The sequence below is a fragment of the Haemaphysalis longicornis genome, unplaced genomic scaffold, assembly GCF_048455015.1.
Source record: "Haemaphysalis longicornis isolate Haplotype H1 unplaced genomic scaffold, Haemaphysalis longicornis Haplotype H1 scaffold_9, whole genome shotgun sequence".
Taxonomy (NCBI): Eukaryota; Metazoa; Arthropoda; class Arachnida; order Ixodida; family Ixodidae; genus Haemaphysalis; species Haemaphysalis longicornis.
The window spans coordinates 77,223,244-77,240,343 of record NW_027526460.1 but is presented as its reverse complement, the minus strand read 5'-3'; the positions used below and the strand labels follow the sequence as shown (position 1 = coordinate 77,240,343).

At 49.8% G+C, this 17,100-nt stretch overlaps 2 protein-coding genes across 3 annotated transcripts in view; one reads left to right on the top strand and one right to left on the bottom strand.

Moving 5' to 3' along the window:
* The window catches only part of Shn (zinc finger protein schnurri), a 102,117-nt gene extending 87,906 nt beyond the window's left edge, over positions 1 to 14,211 (bottom strand). Inside the window, exon 1 of the mRNA XM_077682742.1 lies at positions 13,986 to 14,211. The gene's annotated coding sequence lies outside the window, so the exon portion shown is untranslated. The remainder of the gene's footprint in view (positions 1 to 13,985) is intronic.
* The window catches only part of LOC144151631 (uncharacterized), a 109,624-nt gene that overhangs the window by 55,610 nt on the left and 36,914 nt on the right, over positions 1 to 17,100 (top strand). The window contains exon 1 of one of the 2 annotated variants that reach the window (XM_077682745.1): positions 14,387 to 14,514. The exons of the other annotated variant lie outside the window; for it this stretch is intronic. The gene's annotated coding sequence lies outside the window, so the exon portion shown is untranslated. Of the gene's footprint in view, positions 1 to 14,386; positions 14,515 to 17,100 lie in introns of those variants that run through there. 2 annotated transcript variants of the gene reach the window in all.

The window sequence follows — 17,100 nt, the reverse complement described above, 5'->3', positions numbered from 1 at the left end:
ATTGAAGGCGTGGCATCACCACTCGCTCGGTTTATCGGATTTCATAACTGCGTATTTAGTCCTCACGTATCGAACCTGTTCCCAATCTAGCCATGTCAACGTCAAGACATTCCACGGTTCCTTTTTTTACCGTACCAGCCGATGTTCCTGGTGGCTCGACAATTATTGCTGACTGCTGCCGAAATTTTCCTCGCCACTGGTTAGGTTGTGATCACCAACGTGGGTTTTGCTGAGTATAGTTTTGTGACGTCGTCGACAAACGTCACAAAAAGCGTCTTCCCCGGAAGCGCCGCACCAAAAATTCGCATTAGGGTTAAGCAGAGCCACCCTTTGAGCCACATCACTCAAAAAATTTTCACGAATGAAGAACCGCTATTATCACACTCGTATACTAAAGACGTAAGTTGTGAAGTAAGAACGATACGTTTCTAGTTTCTCTCATTACTGCGCATTTTTTAGTTTTTGTTTTGGTAGGCCTATCTGGGTGTCTTGTTTTCAACGTTGAATTTTTGAACCGTTTCCTTCAAATTCCACCCTTACTCCTTCTCTACCGACGACCACAGTTTCTGCAGCGCAGTGACCTGTTTTGAACTCTACTTTCGAGAAAGTTGGCTTCACGCGCAACGAGGACATCCTCATTTACACAGTGGGCTATACCGCAGTCCCAGCGTGATTCTCTAGAAAAATTGCCTTTCCCAACGTGTCTGACGGTCAACATCTCCTCCCGATGGTCCTGTGGCGGGAACACACTCGCCATTTGCAGCCCGAAAGGCCATCGTCGCCTTCCACAAAACAGCGGGTAGCAACAGTGCTCACAGCATCTTCCTTCTTTCACTGGTAAGCGAAACATTTCAAGTGTCAATGACGTTCTCTCTCCCGGTTTACTCCGGATTAAAATGTCAGGTCAAAGCTAGGCCCGCCGTCTTCCCCTCCTTCTAGCGCGCCTTGCACGGGCGTTCGTTAGAGGGCAACCCAATTGCTAAGCGACGACAGCAAAAGAAAAGGAAGGAGCGGAGGGAAGATGCGGACACCAAATGTCTGATCCGAGGCGGAGCGAAGTTGGAAATTCCGCCGGCAGCCACATGATGCATTACCCTGCGTGCATCATCAGCCAGAGCTTCCAGGAAACCAGCTTGACGCCGCGTCATTGTCACCTTTTCTGGAGGTGACTTGAACCGCGCCGAGAGCTACAGTAATCGTTACTACTTGACAGCACTGCGCGACGACTCATCACCGCACATGTCGGGGAGCGGGCGATGAGGAAAGTAAAGAGCGCGTGGCAGGAGGACAAAAGTGCACGATTCGGCTCGTCGCACAACTTTTTAAAGCGTTTGCATCAGCTAAAATGAAGGATGCGCTTTCCCGGTGGTTTCTTTGTGGACGTCATGAGAGTGTGGCGAACATGCCCTGAAGAAATATGGTAGAGTTCGCTTTATTCGATGAGATTCCGAAACCGACACGGTCTTGTTATCCATTTTTAAAAGAGGATATTCATAAACTAGAAATGTTACAAATGAAAGATGTCCGATTTGTCCATAACTCTTATAACAGCAGTACGTAGCCTTCGCTTCTTATGGGTAACAACAATATAATGACCTTGGAAAAGAGGAGGCAGATTGCGCGGCTCAAGTTTCTCTTTTCACTTTTCTCACATCAATTCAACATTAATCCAGAATTTTACATACAGCCCCGTTTATCTCGCCGTACTAGATGTACCCACAAGCACACTTTAACCATAACTTTCGCTCGCACTAACCGTTTCAAGTATCCTTTTTTCCCCCGCTCAATCGATGAATGGAAGGTGCTGCCGGCCAAAGTTTTTTCTGCGCGGGATGTTTCCCATTTTTGAAAACTTTTTATTTCACTGCTTTAGCATTTACGCCCTGCTTTTGTCACATGGTGTACGCTTTTTCAGCCAAGACATGTTCTCTTGTTCTTTTTTTTTTCTGAGGTTTGATTACCCTTTTGTAAATACGTATTACCTACATCATCCAATGCTTTGAATGTAATACTCTTTGTACTTGCCCACCTGCTTGGTCTACGGACTGCAGTATCAAATAAATAAATAAATAAATAAATAAATAAATAAATAAATAAATAAATAAATAAATAAATAAATAAATAAATAAATAAATAAACTGCTATAAAGAAGATAACCCCGCACACGTGACACCGTCACATTCCGGGTCACACAGTGACTATTCTGCACTGTGCCTTAGTCTGCAGTGCAGACTAAGGCGCAGTCCCTAGATGTCTTCGCGGTGAGAATTTACTTCGTCCCAGTTTAACAGTACATCATCTTCGAATTTTAGAAAACAACACCCCGGTGAGCTCTCCGAGCCAGGAACCGGCCATGAAGCCCTACTAAGGAGACTTGGCTCACGCGATGACGCCGATCAGCAAGAGGCACTGCGAGTGCACCTAACACAATCCCTTCACTCTCGCTTGCCCGGCGACGATCGAATCACGGAACAAACTGCAGTGATGCGCAAAGGTCAGAAAACGATAGAGCAAAATTGCTATTTGGCTGCGGTTTTTGTACGATACAATATGTCTAAACTGATTGCACAGACGTACAGTCTCGGCCGAAATTTCATAGTCCACATCAAAGAATACAGCTGGAGGAGCCTGAATCTCCACTGCGTTTGAAATACCTAGTTTCTTTCCACAAAGCTCCGGCCAATAACGATCATTCATCACGCACAAAGCAGGCTGAACTATTTGTGCTTGTTAGTGATAAAAATTTCAAAAAGCTGCTAAGGATTACGAGCAGGTTATCAAATCAAATCAAAATCAAATTTGATTTCTAGAAACACTCTACGGTTCCCTAGCTATAAGCTACTGCAGTAGCTTGAAACATGTCGAAATTTTCCAAGATGGGTGACGAGCCTGCGAACTTTTCAGTAAGACTAAAATTTACAATTCCTTCCTAAAAGAAAGTGATCATAAGCGTAAAAGCGTGCGTCCAATCGATCGTCAAAACCTTCCAAGACCCAAATCGCAAACGTAGAACGAACCCACGCGACGACTTTTCGCGCACTAAGTAAACGCATCTACGAACGAACTACACGTACACCGATAAGCGTAAATTACGAGACAAAGGTGCTCCTTCGCCATGATCGATGCGTGTATTGTCTTATCTAGGATTCTTACTTTCGTGCTATTTTCAAACAACTTTTTTGAAACAATAGAAGCTCGGTTTCACGCGCACGCGCCGCGTGCTTACAGATCTTAAGCTTTTCGGTCGACCAACCGGTCTATGGGGAAATGCGTTAGTTTTCTGAAGGAATGCCATCTCGGCTCCACTTAGACAGCTTTAGCTTTACAACAGTGAGCCCCCTCATAGTGAAGGCCCCGGTACAGAAAACTGGATTCGTTGTTAGCGATACTTTGTTAAAAACGGCTACGATTGACTCTCTTTTTCTGCACTGTAGTGGCGCCCGTTAAACGCTGCAAATAAAGAGATTTCGTTATAACGGCGGTTTACCGTACCTCCGCGCACTACTAATAAATCCCGATTTGCTCGCTCCCCGCTTGGAGGCTTGCTCAGTCAAAGCGGTTCATCTGCTCACGCTATTCCCTCGACGACTTTCTCCGGTTAAAGCTCAACCACCTCTATTATTATTATTGTTGTTGTTGCTCTTGTTGTTCGTCTGAAAACCGGCACGGCGCGGCGGTCACTGCGCCCTGTTTTCCTATCGCGCTTCTCAACGGCTCTACGCGCCCACGGCTTGCGCGGTGGCTAAGCGCAGCGACAAGAGCAATGCTTCAATGCTCGTAGCATTTACCAGCTGTCTTTTTTTCTTCCTCTCTCTCTCTCCCCCTCTCACACAGAATACACTAGCTGTCTATTTTTCTTCATCTCTCTCTCTCTCTCTCTCTCTCTCTCTCTCTCTCTCTCTCTCTCTCTCTCTCTCGGTCGAACGGAAAAACAGACAGCTAGTGTATTCTGTGTGAGAGGGGAGATAGAGTTACCTCCCCTCTCACACAGAATACACTTTGTTTTTTTTTTCATCTCTATCCGTATCTCTCTCTCTCCCTTACACACAGAATACACTAGCTGTCTATTTTTTTTTTCATATCTCTCTCTCCCTCACACACAGAATACACTAGCTGTATATTTTTCTTGACCTCTCTATCTCTCTCTCCCTCACAAACGGACTACACTATCTGTCTATTTTCATCTCTCTCTCTCTCTCTCGCTCTGTCTCTCTCACGCGCGCGCACACACACACACATACATGCGCGCACACACGCGCGCGTGCACGCACACACACACACACACACACACACACACACACACACACACACACACACACACACACACACACACACACACAAACACACACACACACAATAGCAACGCCTCCACACATGCGCAGAACGGCTCTACGCGCCCGTGGTCGCGGATAGTCGCGGCAGCTCGGTGGGCATGTGAGGTGCGAACCGAGACCCCGTAAACAGACTGCAGCGTCTTTGCGTGGGCTGATCCATGCAGTGGCGATAAAGCTGCGCGACAGGCGAGGTCCGGGCTGGGTTCCCCACCCGCGACAAGTCGAGTAGCGCGCTTAATACGCGCGCCTTTTATCGCGAGGCGCGCGCACCGCAGTTCTCGCGCAGGGCCCCGCGACGATAAGGCGCCGCGCGCTCTTATACAAGGAGGTGCCGCCGCTAAGATACAGGGAAACCGCACATGTATATTATGCACAGTGAACACCCACGCTCAGTACGACCGACAACGCCACTCGTATAAAGGAGACCCGGCAACACTTCTCCAAATTTTGTTTCTAAATATATGAAATGCTTTCAGAACGTAATCAATAAACACATTGAGTACTCGAATTGGGGTCATCAAAGTATCTCAGCCAAAACTTGCTGATCCATGGCCACCAGATAACTTAGAAACTTGCTCAAAATATTTTTCTCTTTTTCCCGGCCTTGGCGTTGTTCGACCGCTGGAATTACGTCACTACAGCGGTGTAGCGACTATCGGCCGGCGTTCCTTCAGTTGCAGCCATGAACGCATTCGATAGTACTTTCTAAAAGGAAAGCCACAAAAGTAAAGCGCAAACGGAAGGCGTATCTGCTGCGACAAGCAAATCACGCGGTGCCGCGATATCTATAGCTTTCGTAGTGCTTCCAGAGGCGAAGGAAAGAGTGAAAGCGTTTATCGGAAGTGTTGGAGAGTCCCTGTATCGCGAAAGCCGTCTCATCAAACGCGAAAAGTGACCGCCGTCATCAACACGGCCACCGCTGTAAAGTAACTGCTTGGGTTCGTGTGCGATTTCAACCTGTGTCTCCACAGCAGTAGCCAAGTGCGTCACCCCTCGCAAACTCGCCACCCTGGCGGAGGTGGGACGGTTATCACCCTGGTGCGTGACAGGAGACCGTGACGGCACTCGAGTAGAACAGGTGAACGAGGAGGAGTGCTCTGGCTAGTAGGGAAGCTGCCGCATAAACGGACCTTTTTCCAGTAGCGCTCTGCGCATGCGCGACTCTCGCTCCCAGCCGACCGATCCGCCATTAGTGGGGGGCAAAATGTAAACAAAACGACGCCATATTGGATTAGCCAGCTGCGAACGCCGAGCCAGCTGAGTGCTGCTCCGTTTTCTGAGACCTGAAAGCGGCCGACCTAGTAGGCGCTACGGCGGAATTCCATCGCAAAGTTTCTCTGCCACCAAAACCATGCGTGGCGCCTGGGACGCCTTCTTCGACTGCGCAGGGCAGGCGGAAAGAAAAAAAGGGGGCGTGTTCTTCTATAATCCCCCAAGTGCGGTTCGGGCGGTCGCCGCAAGGGGGCTACGCTACCGGGAAAAGGACACGACACAGCGCTGTTATCGATCAACGTAATCATCCAAGTCCGCCCCTCGAGCTGCAGCGTACTGCAATACCCGATCGGCTGCAAGCCTGCAACCGCGCACGTATTGGATGCGGATTGTTCCTCGGCATCCCGCTCGGCGGCGAATAGGCGTGGGAGAGGGAAAACGGTGCAGACGAGGCATCCCGGAAGCGCTGGGAGAATCAGTTACCGCTCAGTTGACAGCCAATCCACGGAGAGCTACCAAAACAAACCCGACAACCGCGAGCATTCAACGACAGAAGTTGCAAGCTTACTTCCGACAAAATGGTTCCTGCAGCCAATAGGGTGAGAGGCGAATGAGAATCAGCGTCAGTGTTATCAGCTGCGCCGACCCAAAGCCCCTGGCATTGATTAGCCTCCGCTGAATCGCGACCCGTTCGAAAACTAAAGGGACTCCGCAACACTTCCGACAAACGCATTGCGATAGCTACCGTTATCGCTAACACGGTTCGCGATTTGCTCGTCGCAGGTATCTAGACAGGCCTTCCGTTTCTGCGTTTTTTTTTTTTAAAGGGGCCCTGCAACACCTTCGATACACGCTTTCACTTTTTCCTTCGCGTCTAGAGCCACTGCGAAAGCTATAGTTATCGCCAGCACGGAGCGGCACTGCGTGATTGGCTCGTCGCACCAGATACGCGTTCCGTTTCTGCTTTGCTTTTGTGGCTTTATTTTTAACGTTGCTATCGAAAAGCGTTCATTGCTGCAACTGAAGGAAAACCGGGCAACAGCCACTACATGGCCTCAGTGATGTAGTTCGGGCCGTCGAAAAACGTCAACATCGGGGCAGAGAGAAAATTCTTCTGAGCTAGTTTCCAAGTTATCTGATGGGTATGGAGCAGTAAATTTTGGCTGAGGTACTTTCCGAGCCCCTAATCTAAGTGCTGGGTGACTACGTTCTGCAACCATTCACGATTAAAAAAAAAAGGTGAAAAAAGTGTTGCAGGGTTCCTTTAACCTGGCTATCGAATGCGTACGTTCATTGCTGCAGCTGAGGGAAAACCGGCCAATAGCCTAGCTACATCGCCGTAATGACGTAGTTTCAGCGGCCGAAAAACGCCAAGAACTGGAAAGAGAGAAAAATGTTGCCAGCAAGTTTCTAAGTTGTCCGATGGGTGAAGAGCTGTAAGCTTTGGCGGCTGGGGTACTTTGCGGCCCCCTATTCTAAGTACTTGGTTTGTCGGTTAACTAGGTACTGAAATCATTTAAGATTTCCAAAACAAAAGTTAAAGGTACCCGAACGAGCCAAAGGCCCATTCCGATCAGAAGAAGAGCTTAGGTCCCATATGATTAGAAGCAAAAAGCCTTTCCTTCCTTTTTTTTAAGTGTACCATGTATACCGTTAACATGCGTACGCCGAAATGAAGATATCCAGAGGATAGGCAGGAGGGTCTATATCACATTTGTCTATAACACGGATTTCGTATTTTCAGCCTTATAACCTGTTCCGCCCAAGCGGGATTTGAAGAAAACTACCGAAGTACGCGTTCTGAAGTCTAAGCCCACCACTTTTGACCTCAACGTATTCGGGAAAAAAAAAGAAAGAAAAAAAGAAAAATTGTGCCCGCGGTTCTCAAAGGTAACCAGTTGAAGACGAACTCCGTTACAGACAAGTGTGTTGCGCACTGTACATGCAAATATGCATTCGCGGTGACGCGTGCCGCATTCGAAGGTGAAATCACCAACCCCGTTTACTGTCCAATTTCTAGTGTAGCTACAATTTAAAAAAAATGAGCAGTTTCTCGTTTAGTTGGATTAATTGCGTTCGCCATCAACAACATTTACGGGAGAGGCATTTACAAAACGTTGCTAACCGTTCACTGTTCAGAGACCAACGCTGTTTTTACAGTTCGCTGTAAGCGCGGAAACAAACGGCGCGCATCTTCTGGAAACTGCGTATCACTGCAGCTGCTGGCGATATGTGCCGTGAAAGTCACATCCTTTAAAGTTATATTCGCGTACCCATGGTCAGGCTTTATATATATATATATATATATATATATATATATATATATATATATATATACTGAAAAAATGACGGGCTCTTTGAATTAAGACAGAAATAAGGAAAGGGGAGAATGCGCTAGGTCATTGAAACTGATTACGCATTGGGAAAGACAGAAAGAAAGTGGAAAAATAATGCCCGCCGGATGGGACTCGCGTATTCTGGAGGTCGTGGGTTCAGATCCCACCCGGCGGGCATTTTTTTCTGCACTTTCTTTATGTATTTCCCAATTCGTCATCTGTTTCAATAACCTGCCACATTCTTCCCTTTGCTTTCCGAGGTTTGCTTGAGTGCGAAACCTTATTTCTCTCTCTCTCTCACTATATATATATATATATATATATATATATATATATATATATATATATATATATATATATATATATATATATATATATATATATATATATTTGCACGTTGTTTAACGGCACCCGTTAAACGAAAACCGTTGAAATAAAAAGCAAGCACCACCAAAGTTTTTTACGCTTGAATAAAAACGGTACACGGCAAGGGTTCTCACATGTGCGTTTACGCCCCACCACCCGGATACGGGCATAGAGTAAACGTCGTTATAACGAAATCGCTTCAGTTCCACATAGAAATTTCGCGTGCGAATTTGCAGCTGCGGTCCCGCTCGTGCGGCAAAACGATCTATTATCCTATTTTCAGTGCTGAGACAAATCGCCAAATGCCAAGCGACGTTCACAGGACAAGTTCGGCTGTTCAAAACATTTGGCGATTCGCCACAGCAACGATAATACATCGTTTTGCCGCACGTTCGCACCATGTAGAACGGACTTTATCGAAATTTCGCTTCATTGGAAGTGTTCCATGACACCAAACGCAGTGAACTGAATAAATAACTACATCTTTTAGCGAAGTACCGCTTATAACAAATACTGTTTCCTATCCCGAAGGCTTCGTTATAACGGGGGTTTATATAATATCCTTCCTTACGTAATACGATCATTTTGCAACCAGACTGAACGAACGGAGTAAATAACATCCACTTTTAGCGAAGTACCGCTTATAACAAATACTGTTTCCTATCCCGAAGGCGTCGTTATAACGAGGGTTTATATAATATCCTTCCTTACGTAGTACGATCATTTTGCAACCAGACTGAACGAACGGAGTAAATAACATCCGCGTTTAGCGAAGTACCGCTTATAACAAATACTGTTTCCTATCCCGAAGGCTTCGTTATAACGAGGGTTTATATAATATCCTTCCTTACGTAGTACGATCATTTTGCAACCAGACTGAACGAACGGAGTAAATAACATCCGCTTTTAGCGAAATACCGCTTATAACAAATACTGGTTCCTGTCCCGAAGGCTTCGTTATAACGAGGGTTTATACAATATCCTTCCTTACGTAATACGATCATTTCGCAACCAGACTGAACAAACGGAGGACAAACATTTTATATTTTCCGTTTGTTTGCCCGACTTGTTCCGCTAACAGTACTATCGCCAAACTGATTTCGGCGCACGTTAAAGATCCCCAGGTGGTCAAAATTAATCCGGAGCCCTCCACTACGGCGCGCCTCATCGCCTGCGTTGCGTCGGCGCGTTAAACCCTACAATCAATCAACTATCGCCAAACTGGTTTCTGATAAAATGGATAATTTTTACTGCGCCCTTCACGTTCTCCTCTAAAGCGGCAATGAAGTACGAGTTTGGCCCGTTAAAAAGGCTGCTTTGTCTCAAATAACAATGATGCCAGTTTTATCGCAAACTTAGAGCGAGAGAGAGAGAGAGAGAACTTTATTTGGCCAAAAGGCGTTCGGTCGCAAAATTCTAACAAACAACGGATCGTCACCATCATCAGCCTATCTATGCCCACTGCAGGGCAAAGGCCCCTCCCATTCTCCAATTACCTCGGTCCTGTGCCAACTGTGACCAATTTATCCCCGCAAACTTCTTCATCTCATCTGCCCATCTAACTTTCTGCCGCCCCATGCCACGCTTGCCTTCACTAGGGATCCACTCTGTTACCCTTTGTGACCAACGGTTATCTTGCCTTCGCATTACATACCCTGCCCGCGTCCATTTCTTCTTCTTTATTTCTACTAATATGTCCTTAACACGCGTCTGCTCCCTGACCCACTTCGCTCTCTTACACCTATCATCTTCCGTTCCATTGCTCGCTGAGTCGTTCTCAATTTAAGTTGAACCTCCTAAGTGAGCCTCCAAGGTTCTGCCCCGTAGGTGAGTACCGGTAAGATGCAGCTGTCCTACACTTTCTTCTTCAGTGACAACGGCAGCCTGCCATTAATTATTTGAGAATGCCTGCCGAATGCACTCCACCCCATTCTTATCCTTCTAATTATCTCTGCCTCACGGTTGGGATCCGGGGTCACAACTTGGTCAAAGTAGATATATTCGCTTACCACTTCCACTCCCTCCATTCCAATTGTATAGGAGTAAGCACCGGTGAAGGTAACACCTAGCCACAGGCAACAAAGTAAGGTGACGTCCGAGCGTGGCACGTTATTAGGTAGGCGGCGCTGCAAATCGGGGGGTCGAGTGAGTAAAGACGAGCGTTCGAGAACTCTGGTGTGTTCCACTTAGCGAGAGTGACTTCGCGGGCAATGGACCGCAGCGACCTTGCTGCATCAGTGCGTGATAGAGGGATGCAGGTTAATCTTGCACTTTTGTGGGCGCCATGAGCCGCTCTATCCGCACGTTCGTTCCCAGTTATGCCGCAGTGGCTTGAGAGCCACTGCAAAACAATATCAACAGCCCTGCTTGTGATGTGTGCGCCACCGACGAAACGATTCAACACCTTCTGTGTCGTTGTGGCCGATTCATAACGCCGAGGCAACGGCTCTCCACCACACTTCACCGACTCGACGACGACGCCTTCACAGCACAGACAATTTTGTGTCATAGGCGTTGTCCGTCACAGGCCGAAGAGGCTACAAAAGCCTTACTTCGCTTTTTGAAGGTCACGGGCATGTCTGAGCGATTGTAGGGACATTACTACTGTGCAGTGCCCTTAGATTGCCAGTTTTATCAGTGTACCGCCTTAGTTTTGTGCATTTTCTGGTTTTGTGTACGTCCTTTGTACTGCCTTTGTTGTTGCCACGGTCACGCCTTGTGTTTTTCCTAATTTTCTTCCTCTCATTTTCTCCTTTAATATGTACCGCTGTCTTTTCTTTCCCTTTCATTTCCCGTATCCCCTCCCCCCCTGAGTAGGGTAGCCAACCGGACATCCTGGTTAACCTCCACCCGCCGCGGTGGCTCAGTGGCTAAGGCGTTGCGCTGCTGAGCACGAGGTCGCGGGTTCGATTCCCGGTCGCGGCGGCTGCTTTTGTGATGGAGGCGAAAAGCAAAAACGCCCGTGTGTACGAGATTTCGGCGCACGTTAAAGATCCCCAGGTGGTCAAAATTAATCCGGAGCCCTCCACTACGGCGCGCCTCATCGCCTGCGTTGCGTCGGCGCGTTAAACCCCACAATCAATCAATCAATCTGGTTAACCTCCCTTCCTTTACACTGTTCCTTCCACTGCCTCGCCACCTATCTCAAACCGCTGTGCTCTCCCGTGGTTATTAAGCATTACTTTATTTTTCTGTATATTAATTTTCAGGCCCGCGATTCTGGTCTGCTAGCCCAGTGCGGTAAGCATGCTTTGCAGTTCGTCCCCCGCGTTACCTGGCAAGGCAACGTCGTCAGCGAATCTGCGGTTACTGAGGTATTCTCTATTAACCCTTACTCCCACCTGTTCCCAATCCAATGTTCTGCATACTTCTTGCAAACATGCTGTGAATAACATCGGAGAGATCGTGTCTCCTTGTCAGACGCCCTTCCTTATAGGTATTTTTACTGGTCTGCTTATGGCGGATGATAGTAGCTGTGGATCCATTATAGATATTTCATGGTATTCTTACGCAATGCTTCTCTACACCCTGATTCCGCAATGCCTGAATGACTGCTGAGGTTTCGACCGAGTCAGATGTTTCCTCGTAATCTATGAAGTATATATAGGGGTTCATCATTACACTCCGCGCACTTCTCTACTACCTGATTGATCGTGTGAATATGATCCATTGTTGAAAAGGCTTTACGAAACCCTGCTTGTTCATAACGGATGTATTAAGGAAAAGAGACGAAGCTGTGGTGACTCCACGGCCACTTTCAGATGACGTCTCTATGACGTCACAGAATCTTGTTTGTTCGATATCCCAGCCACTTTCATATGACGTCTCTATGACGTCACAGAATCTTGTTTGTGCGATGGGCGGCAGCAGACCTAAGCCAACTCAAAGTAAGTTTACTGGGGGATTGTAGTGGCGCCTCTAGTTCATTTTGATCGTATCAAAAGAATTCTAACGTGTAGTTAACACACAAAGATGTTTTTTTTGGGCAGGCCTATATACGTGAACGCAGCGCGAAATTTCAATTTTCTTTTTTTTTTTTTTTGTTACAGAACTACCTTTCGTGGATGTAACGAAGCGAGCGAGTAACCACAGGCTAGTTCTTCCTAATTGAACAGTTGTATATTGTCTTCATGGCCCCTTTAACAAGGTTCCGCCGGATATTATTTTTCCGGTGCGATGTATTTTCTGATATTACTGCCTACGCTTTAATTGTCTTTAGTTTGTTTTGCTCCCTCTGGGGTGATCTTACCGGCCCTTCACACTGTTATTCTTAGTTTATTTTTCTTTCTTTTTTTTCAATTCCTGTAACATAACCGTGCATTCTCAACCGTTCAGTGTTCTCTTTTTGACGCGTTGGATTTCTTTTATTTTTCCAAGTCGCATGCTAGTAACCTTCCCGGAATGTCGGCGACCCCTTTCTCAGTAATCTTACTGCGCACAGAGTAATTAATTCGCGAACTGTAAATAGCCACGTTAGCGGCGGTGACCTCTCAGCGATTTCGACATTTTAACGAGAATTCTTTCCAGGAGTTATTCATTCAGCGAGTCGTTGGCTTATTGTGTACATCTGCGCACAAGCGTCGGAAGTTGATGTAGACACCTTCGAAGGGGTCACTGCGAAACGCATACGTCTACACAGCGCGTACCGACGCACTGAAAACGTCCTACGCACTCCGACAGTAGTTTCGTAAAGTCCACCAGTGTTTCTCTTTCAGCTCGTTATGACGGCCACAAGATGGTATTTCGAATTGCGACTAAGCCCGCCGTTGGCGAGGTACGGAGGCAAGTCTCAGTGATAACGAGCAACCCAATCAAGACCGATGTTTTTTTTTGTGCCTCGAGGTCATAACGGCTTGTATAATACCCGCGCAACCTCCAGATTGCACCCTCCGCCAAAGCTTTTTTTCCCAACGGGGCAATGGAAGCTTCGCTGACCCAGAGTAAAGCGCGAAACTCTAGGGGTGGCCAGGCATTCCGCAACGATTGCACAGCCCCCTCTGACCCCCTGCAATCATGCGGGCGGCACACTGACCCTAGGTCGGAAACTGCGCTGCTCCCTTCGTCGCCTCGGGCAACGACCAGCCGCGACGTAGGCGCTGGCTGGCTGGAGCGGCGGAGTTTCCCCAAGTCTGCCGGACGCGCAAGCGAGCCACCCCTTCCCTCGCGCGTAGTACGCAGGACGGACACGAAGGCGAACGGGGTGACACAGAACGCAGCGCGCGCCTACGACGAAGGAGGGGGGGAAAACGAAGGTGTCGCGATCACTCCAACACCGGCGGAATCGTCGGGGTCGTGCGATAGGAGACGCGATACACGCGGGCTGCCCGGTTATGCGCTCTCCGGCGGCGAGAAAAAAACAAAACTCGGCACTCGCCATTGCCGAGCGAGGAACGTCGGCGCCGCCGCTCGGACCAGAGCGAGGCCGCTTGGCGCACAGGCCAGCTGCCGCCGCCTCAGACGTCCCTGGGCACTCCCTCCCCCCTTTCCCGCCGGGCCCCCCTTCTCGCCTACCTCTCCATTGGCATGCATGGTAAATAAGGTATTTCCCAACGGGCACCCCGTGACTCACGCGCGCCCGACCCACCTCGCTGATTCCCCCCGGCGAAATTCAGCGGACCCAACTGTTTTCGTTCGGCTCGCAAGCGATCGCGGCCCGAAAGCAGCGATTCCCGGACGCGATCGTAGCAGGCCGCAAGAGAGGCGAGCTTCGGAACGCGTGCCTGCGCCGTCAACTTGCCTGCGAGTCGTGGGAAGGCCTCGACGTGGCAGGACTCTCGCTGCTGGGCCCGTGGCGCGCGAGCCGAGCCCCGTGCGTCGGACGACAAGTATCCGGGCTTCGGCGGCGGTCTCGGGGTCGCACTCATCGTCGCGAACACGGCCACCACCGCCACCATTCACGACGCGCAGGGATAGCCCTCGTAGTCGCGCACACACACGCACCACCGCTAGAGCCACCGTCGCAGCAGCAGAATGCCACAGATTTACAAACAACCTTGAGCGCTGACGTCATAGGAAAGCCCGTCAGCGGGGGAGGGCGAAGGGGGAAGGACAGCCTCCGCTGGAAATAATCCGACGACCCGGCGCCATGTCCATGTTTACAGTCGGCCGCCAGGAACAAAAACTCGTCTGCGTCCCCGGCGCGGGTCGGGGTGGCGCGCTCGTGGCGCCATCTAGTCTGCGGGCGCGCAGATATGCAGATGGCCTCGGCGCGCGGCGGCCAATGAACGCGCGCTCACCTTGAAGCGGTCTCGCAGGTGCGCCACCAGGTAGGTCTGCCGTCGCTGGAGTCAGGTGAGCCCCCGACCGGTGACGTCAGGGTGCCCCGCACCGCTCCCCCACACTTGCTCTTTTCGCGTCCTCGTCTGCAGGGAGCAGCCGGCCGTACAACGAGTGTTCTCCCCGCTCAAGTAAGAAACGTACACGAAAAAGGCGGCCGCGACTGCGCAGACGCGTGCGCTCCCGGAAGAAGGCAGCCGTGCAAAGGTCGGAAGACGCCCGACGGCGCTTGTGCCGCTGCGCCGGCGCGACCCACTCACTGGTCGTCGATCGAAGGCACCGCGACCACCCAAACGGGGGTCGCGTGTTTTCGTGCGCCGCGCGTGGCTGGGGCGAGCGTCGTCTGCCCGTGCGAAAGTGTTCGAACGTGGTGGAGCGCGCTTCGCTGAGTTCGGCGGAAGCGGGAGCGCTCTCGGCACGAGGGAAGCCCACAGTCGCGGGCTGACGTAACGCGGGCGTCATCGGCAGGGCCGCGCGTCGAGCGGTCCCCTCGCTGTTTCGGCCGAAAACAGGGACGATGTACGGGTACATACAGCACTCGCGAAGGCTACCCGGCCGCAACAGCAGCGAGGTTGGGCAACACAATGGAGGGCTGGGCTCCAGAACACCTTGCAAGACGTCTCGTGATGCGGGAACGACGATTCGGTCTTCTTCCCCCTTTCGTTTCCAGTTAGCGGCGCCAGACCGCTCGCATCGAAAGCGCGTGGGTGAGCAGCTGTTCTCTTGCACGCCTAAGCGATCGCGCAACCTTTTTCTTAGAACGTTAGAAGTCTCAATACACGAAAAGGTGTGCGTCGCAGTTTTGCTCACTACTAAAAAAACACCATTGAATCAATCTCGTTGCTGCCACCTCGCTATACTTCAGACGGCAAAAAATGGCTCAGGTTTAACCCTTCGAAACCTGGGTACCACGAGCGAAAGCAAAGAATATGCACACGGAGTTTCGTGAAAGTCTGCCTTTGCTTAATTTCGCAGTCTGCCTCTCCAGCTATATCTATGTCTGCAGTACGACTGGATTCATCCTTTCCATTGCGCTGAACGGCACCCACAGACTGCCTAGGGGGCGCGCCGGCGATGGCGTGATGGGGGACGAAGCGCCTGCGAAGCAGCCGTTTAACCTTCGCATAGTCACGTGGTTCGCTTCAGCTGAAGCGCATGCGCAGGCAGCTATCCGGCGCTGCGCGATCGATCACAGGCAAAGCAGACGTTGCACCTTCGCCTACTCACGTGGCACAGCAGCGGCGAGGCCCCAGTTACCCCAGCGAGCGAGGCGATAAGAAAGCTTTCGTTCTAATAAACATTTTTTTTGAATTGTTGGAATCACTGTTAGCGCAGTATTGGCATAATATTTGAATATGGGACAGCGTAACCCTTTTAACAGTGCATGGAGACGAAGCGCCCGGCACTGTTCGTACTGCTTCTATATAGGGTGCCTCGATTCACGCTTTGACATCGAGGCACCCTGATTGGTTTAAACTTCAGAGTGCTCAGGCTCAAGTTCTGCGGATCTGTCTGGCCCTTCCAAGGTGCACATCCACGAATGGAACTCTCGGCGAAGCAAGGTGTATGTCCGCCCATACACTCCAAGCTCAAGAGTTCCTTCGCCCCCGCCTCCGTCACGTTACCCGGTGTGCTCACCATCCTCTAGCACAGGTGTCTTCCTCTTATGTATGGCGCCTTCTACCGACCAGCTATGAACGCCCAAGCAAGCTTGCCTTTCCGCCACGGAAAGCTGCACTGTGCGATATATGCCTCACCATTCCAGACATAGGCAAGAAATCATCTTTGCCTGAGCCAGCCTTACGATACTTTACGCTGGAACACATCAGCTCACGTTATCTTGGCCACATTCACGTGTATACAGACGGGTCCGTGAAGTCTGACTCGTCAGCTATTGGAGTGTGGATTCCGTCGGTGGCCCTAACTGTGAATGAGCAACTCAGTTACAAGTCGCCGTCCACTTTCACTGAGTGGACTGCTATTACGACGGCACTCCTTCATATCACCAATAGTCCCGCTTGGCAATGGGTGATCTTTACCGACGTACGGCCTGCTTTGCAAGCACTGATGAAGCCATCCCACTGCTGCAACCAACTTGTGCGAAAGCTACACGCATTGCACACACTTGGACTAGGAGATGGGGACCGCATGTCGCTTCAATGGCTGCCAGGTCATTCCGGCATACAGGGGAACGTCGTCGCTAACGCAGCAGCGAAGGAAGCGCATGTGTCTATTGGAATCCCGTATTCCAGACAAGACCGAAGTACGGCCGTGAATGCACTGGGATTGAAACTGCAGCTGTCAGCTTGGCAGGTTTCTTTTAAGATACCCTTTCCTCTGCACGCGATTGACCCTCAGTGCAATTTCCAGTTACCGCGATGCGTATACAAAAGCAAACTGAGAATCTCCTTCACCGACTATACGCCTGAACGTTACCTTCACTCGTAGTTTTCTTTTTAAGATAGGCTGGGCTGACTCGTCATTCTGCTCTGTGTGCTCTGTGAGAGAAGACATACGGCATGTCTTGTATTACTGCCCGCAGCATACAACTCAACGCGAAACAGCGGAAAGAACTC